Source organism: Moschus berezovskii, chromosome 15 (assembly GCF_049115385.1).
Source record: "Moschus berezovskii isolate FMDL1 chromosome 15, NW_MosBer_1.0, whole genome shotgun sequence".
Classification (NCBI taxonomy): domain Eukaryota; kingdom Metazoa; phylum Chordata; class Mammalia; order Artiodactyla; family Moschidae; genus Moschus; species Moschus berezovskii.
In genome coordinates, this window is record NC_142474.1 from 44,221,189 (window position 1) to 44,227,242 (window position 6,054).

At 43.7% G+C, this 6,054-nt stretch overlaps 1 non-coding gene across 1 annotated transcript; it reads left to right on the top strand.

The window, feature by feature from the left end:
- Window positions 1-369: 369 nt before the first annotated feature.
- On the top strand, window positions 370-504 carry LOC129535641 (small nucleolar RNA SNORA70). Its single transcript, XR_008681696.1, has one exon. It is a non-coding gene; the product is annotated as a small nucleolar RNA SNORA70 (small nucleolar RNA).
- Window positions 505-6,054: the final 5,550 nt, after the last annotated feature.

Here is a 6,054-nt window from a genome sequence, read left to right on the forward strand (position 1 = left end):
AGACATTACCTATTTATTGACTGTATTCCCCACACTGTACAGGTCACCCCCATGACTCATTTATTTTGTAGCTGGAAGTTTGTAGCTCTTAATCTCCCTCACCTATTTCTTTGTTCTCCCAACCTTTCCCCTCTGGCAATGATCTGTTTCTCTGTATCTATACCTGTTTCTGAAACAGGTACATTAATTTTAATCATGTATTTCATTTAATCCAACATATTGAAAATGTTCATTTCAAACATAATCAACACAAAAATTATTAATGAGATAGTGTACATGTTTTTCATTCTAACTTTTGAATGTCAGTGTATTTTCCGCACTGATTGGGCATCATAATTGAGACACACCATTTTTAATAGTTTAAGTAATTTGTAGGCAATTAAGCCGACTGTCCTCTTTTCCCCGTGGGAGCCTGGCGTGCAATGGCTACAGACAGCAACCTCCTTGACAATGTATTCAACCTGTTGCCTGTATGGGTTGCCCTAAGGCACCTTGTAGACAGCCCTTTCTAGTGGACATTGATGACTGGCATGCTGCTCCCAGTCTAGCTCCAGACAGATATGTGTGGTGCTTTTGGAAAGCCTCAGGGCACAGTGGCCAGGGTCCACATTGGCCAAGTCATAATGTCCATGCTGCAGAACAAAGAGCATGTGATTGAGGCCCTCAACAGGGGGGCCTGGCCTCCAGAAAACCCACATCTCCAAGGAGTGGGTATTTACTAAGTTTAAAGCAGATGAATTTGAAGACATGGTGGCAGAAAAGCAGCTTATCCTGGATGACTGTGAGGCCAAATACATCCCTAATCATGTTCCCCTGGATGGATGGTGGGTCTTTTGCTCACGAGAGCCTTGGCGCCAGCCTCCTTACTCACGACCACCAATAAATCCTATTTTCCTGTGTTTCCCCAAAATTGTTAAATAAAATGGATGTCTATCAAAACTATAAAATTGCGTTTCACAGGAAAACACATTTTACACTTCAGTTTGAAGACAAATGATTTAAAATGAAATGAAATGAAGAATTCAGTTCCTCAGTGGCATTAGCCCTATTTCAAGCGCTCAGCAATCACATGATCATAGGCAGCTCTTCTGGACAGGACAGCTCTCATCAAGGGTAACCTCTCACCTAAGGCCAACACAGAGAGGGTTAAAAAATCAGAGAAGTGTATCACCATTTCAGAGGTGCCCTTCCTACTTTGTCACCGGCTTCATGCTTGAATGTCCCACAAACCCTCCGAGTTTGGATCTCTGGAGGTCCAGTCATTAAGACTTGCCTTCCAATGTAGGGTTCAGGCAATCCAAGCCTGGTGCCCATCTTCCAGCAAGAATTTCTTAGCTTAGCATAGTCTTAGTTTATGCACATACTGGCTTCATTGACTGAATCGTGTGCCCCTGCATTCCTGAGTTGAAACCCTCACTCCACAGCACCTTAGAATGTGATTGGACATGGAGGCAGGGCCTTTAAAGAGGCAATGATGTTACAGTGAAGTCACTAAAGTGGGCCCTAATCCAACATGACCCGTGTCCTTGTAAGTGAATAAATGTGGGCACAAGGAGAGACCTGAGACCAGCATGCACACAGAGGAAAGGCCGTGTGAGGACTCGGTGAGAAGGTGCTTTCTGTTTACAAGGGAGATGGGCTTCAGAAAAACTACCCGTACAGACAGACTGGTCTTGGACTTCCAGATTCCAGAAATATGAGAGAAGAAAATTCTGCTGTTGAAGCAACCCGGGCTGTGCTATTTTGTTATGAGGGTCCGAGCAGCTAATAAGACCCAACATAGCCAGGGTTAAAAAAAATCAGAGAAGTACATCACCATTTCAGAGGTGCTCTTCCCACTGTGTCACAGGCTTCATGCCTGAATGATCCTCAGAGCTTGGATCTCTGGAGGTACAGAGGTTTAGACTTAAGACTTCGCCTTCCAAGGCAAGGGGTGCAGGTGTGATCCATGGTAGGGGAACTAAGATCTCACATGCCTTGAGGATGGCCACAAAACCAGAACGTAAAACAGAAGGAGTGTTGTGACAAATTCAATAAAAAGCTTTAAAAGAGGTCCATGTAAAAAGAGTCCTATAAAAAAAAAGGAAAATAATGTGTGTGTGTGTGTATGTTTCTTTAGCTGGCTTTGTTTGCAAGTATTTTAGCAGCTGTTTGGCCAGAATGTTGTGTGTCTTTTCCATTTGGAAGGTGGGGAGTGAATTAGTCACAGTGGCAAACCACAAACATGCAGCTTTGAGGTTCAGCATGAAGTGTACATGGCCATCACGCCTTCCTCTTGCCTTTGTCCATCACAGCACGGACGTGGTGCCTCTTCATGGCACCCACGTTCATTAACAGTGTCTGTGTCTATGTTAATACAATCAGGAAACAAGGCAGTCCATCTCTTCCTTCCCAGAGAGAACAGGGTGATCAGCCATTAGTGATTCACACTGATGAGCTGCCACTAATTGCACAGAATGTAATTAGTGATTATATAATATTTGAGCTCTTGCAACTGTCATTAATGTCCACGACTCACCAGAGATGAGCCCTACTGAATGGAGTGTGATTGCCTGGGCTAAATCTAGTTAATCTGGGGTATCTTAATCAACACGGGATGCACTTTAGGCAGCGATTAAAAGCTCTGGTGACCTCAGAAAAAACCCTGCCATCCACCAAAGTCTGAATTGCTTACAATAGAGATCCCTTTCCAAAGAGGAATTTAATAATTAAATGGCCTGGAAAACTTGAGGGCAGAGTTATTGGATGATGTTAACACATTTAGATTTTTCTGTAACAGATATGGTGACCGAAATGTTGTAATGGTGCTGGCATTAATTTATGACACATCTGATATTGACTCGGGGTGTATTATCTGCTGAAGTTACAATTTTTTTTTTGTCATGTGGCTAAGGAGAACAGGATTAAGAAATTGTTCTTTGCAGGAGGAAAAATGACTATTCATAATGGCCTTCTTAGAGCATACTTCTGAAGGATTGTTTCACAGAATGAAATTTTAGAAGTGACAATGTTAGAGTGATATTTTGCTTCCCGTAATAAGAAAAAGTTGGGTTCATGAGATATTACATTTTGCTGGGTCCTGAAGTCATGATAGATTTTCAAGGCATTTGTAGTAGGAGCTCTGGGTATCTGACCCCATGTTCCCTCAATCTGTGAGTTCACCTGCAGCCGCATTGGACAGGTCCTGTGTATACTGTGAACTCCCCACCTCAGGCATCTTTATCTCCCTGCTCTTCTTCTCAGAGGCCTTCTTCAGCACCCCATGAGCTTGGTCAACCCATTTGTATGGCAAACTGCGAGTGTCGAGGATTCAACAACTCTGAGGTAAGTCTCAACAAAAGGAGGCTGGGAGCTGGTGGATCAATACCCCAGCTTCCCTCTCTGAGGATGTGTTCTCCAGGGTTTCTTAGAGGGTCTTCCTTAGCCTGCTCATTAATACTGTTCTCCTTCTCTATCTCACTTCTTGACTTCCTTCCTTGTGTTTCCTGCGGTCACCTTCCGTGAGGGTTAATTTTATATGTTCTTGACTGGTCATGTGGTACCCAGATTAAACATTACTTCTGGGTGATCTGTGAGGGTGGTTCTAGAGAGGATTAGCATTTGAACAGGTAGACTCAGTAGGCTGCCTTTCCTAGAGTGGGTGGGCATCATCCAATCCAGAGAGGGCCTGAAGAGAACAAAATACAGAAGAAATGTGCTGCCCCTTTTATTTCCTGCCTCACTGTTGAGCTTGGACACCATCTCGTCCTCTCCTGAATCACTTCACTGGCCTTCCTGGTCTCCAGGAAGGAGATAGGATTATGGGAATTCTCAGACTCCACAATGGTGGGAACCAGTTCCTCATTATATGTAATTTCCTATTGATACATTTCTCTGGAGATCCTTGAGTAAACCACCTCCCAAATAAACTACATGCACTCAAGTCCTTGCCCAGGATCTGCTTTGTTTGTTGTTTGAATATTTATTTATTTATTTGACTGCCTTGGGTCTGGCCTGTGGGATCCTTGTTGTGTTATTCAGGGTCTTTGGTTTCACCTTGGAGACTCTAGTTGTGGCACATGGGATTAGTTGCTCTGTGGCATGTGGGATCTTAGTTCCCTGACTAGGGATCAAACCCGTGTCCCCTGTATTGCAAGGTTGATTCCTAATCACTGGACCACAAGGAAGTCCCTAGACCCAGGGAAGTCCCCAGGGTCTGCTTTGGAAGAAACCCAACTAAACTGAATTAAAGGACACTTACTCCTTGGAAGATAAGTTGTGACCAACCTAGACAGAATATTGAAAAGCAGAGACATTACTTTGCCAACAAAGGTCCATCTAGTCAAGGCTATTGTTTTTCGAGTAGTCATGTCTGGATGTGAGAGTTGGATAGCTGAGCACCAAAGAATTGATGCTTTTGAACTGTGGTGTTGGAGAAGGCTCTTGAGAGTCCCTTGGACTGCAAGGAGATCAAACCGGTCCATCCTAGAGGAAATCAATCCTGAATATTCATTGGAAGGACTGATGCTGAAGCTGAAACACCAATACTTTGGCCACCTGATGTGAAGAACTGACTCATTTGAAAAGACCCTGATGCTGGGAAAGATTGAAGGTGGGAGGAGAAGGGGATGACAGAGGATGAGATGGTTGGATGGCATCACCGACTCAAAGGACATGAGTTTGAGTAAACTCCAGGAATTGGTGATGGACAGAGGAGCCTGGTGTGCTGCAGTCCACGGGGTTGCAAAGAGTCAGACATGATTGAGCAAATGAACTGAATTGAACTAAACTAAACTGTTCTTCTCTTCTTACCTTCCACCCTGGAGAAGGGAATGGCAACCCAATTCAGTATTCTTGCCTGGAGAATTCCATGGACAGAGGAGCTTGATGGGCTACAGTCCTTGGGGTCACAAAGATTCAGACATGACTGAGCAACTAACACTCACCTTCCACTCAGTCCTAATACTTCATCACCCTAAGAGGATGTAACCAACTGGAATAACTTCCAGTGGCCTCACTGTAGGTGTGCAAATCCTCGTGGTGTGAGGATTTTACCAGTGAATTTATGTGAATTAAAATATTTTTTACCAACCATAATTTGTGATTTAAGTGACAGTACACATAAAGGGCTGTTTCCAAAGTGAAATTTGTACAGATTTACAAATTTCAGAGACCCGAGCAGTTTAATATGGTCCAGTGTTTCATAAAAGAATATGGCTATTGTAGAGGTCAAGGAAAACAGCAACTCATGATTTATGAGATTTTTCTCCCATTTAGGTGTTTTATATAAATAATAAATACGCTGATGTCTTTGCTTTGTAGGGTACTTTCTGGTGGTTGCTTAAGCAGCTCAAAGTCTTTCAATTTTGTTTGAGAAAAGTTCTGCTGAGTCATATATAAGGACAGGAACTTGGAGTGCCATTTACTCTGTGCCAGCCACTGTTCTAAGATTTCTGCTGTAAGAACTATTACTATTATCATCCCCGGTTACAGGTGAGGAAAAATGTGACTTAAGAAGATTAACTGGGTACTTCCCTAGCAGTCCAGGGGTTAAGAATCCACACTTACCCTGCAGAGGGCTCAGGTTCAATCCCTGGTCCAGGAAGTAAGTTTCCACGTGACAAAAAAAAAAAAGAGAGAGAGAGAGAGAAGAAAGGTTAAGTGATGTCTTGCCTATAGACACATGACTTATAAATGGCGCAGGCAAGAGTTGGCGTAGACTCTCCTTACTTTAGGGCTTCCCAGGTGGTACTTATGAACCCGCCGGCCAATGCAAGAGACATAAGAGATGCAGGTTCAATCCCTGGGTTGGGAAGATCCCCTGGAGGAGGGAAAAGCAACCCACTCCAATATTCTTGCCTGGAGAATCCCAGAGACAAAGGCACCTGGCAGGCTACAGTCCATGGGGCTGCAAAGAGTTGGACATGACTAAAGAGACTTAACATGCATGCAAGCCCTGCTTACCTTAAAGCCCATCATTTGTTTTCAGGCTGAAAATCAAACAGGTTAGAAAGCTCCCTCAGGGTTCCTCTACTCTGATGGTCAGCAGAGGTGGCTGGGATTTCTGACTCCTTG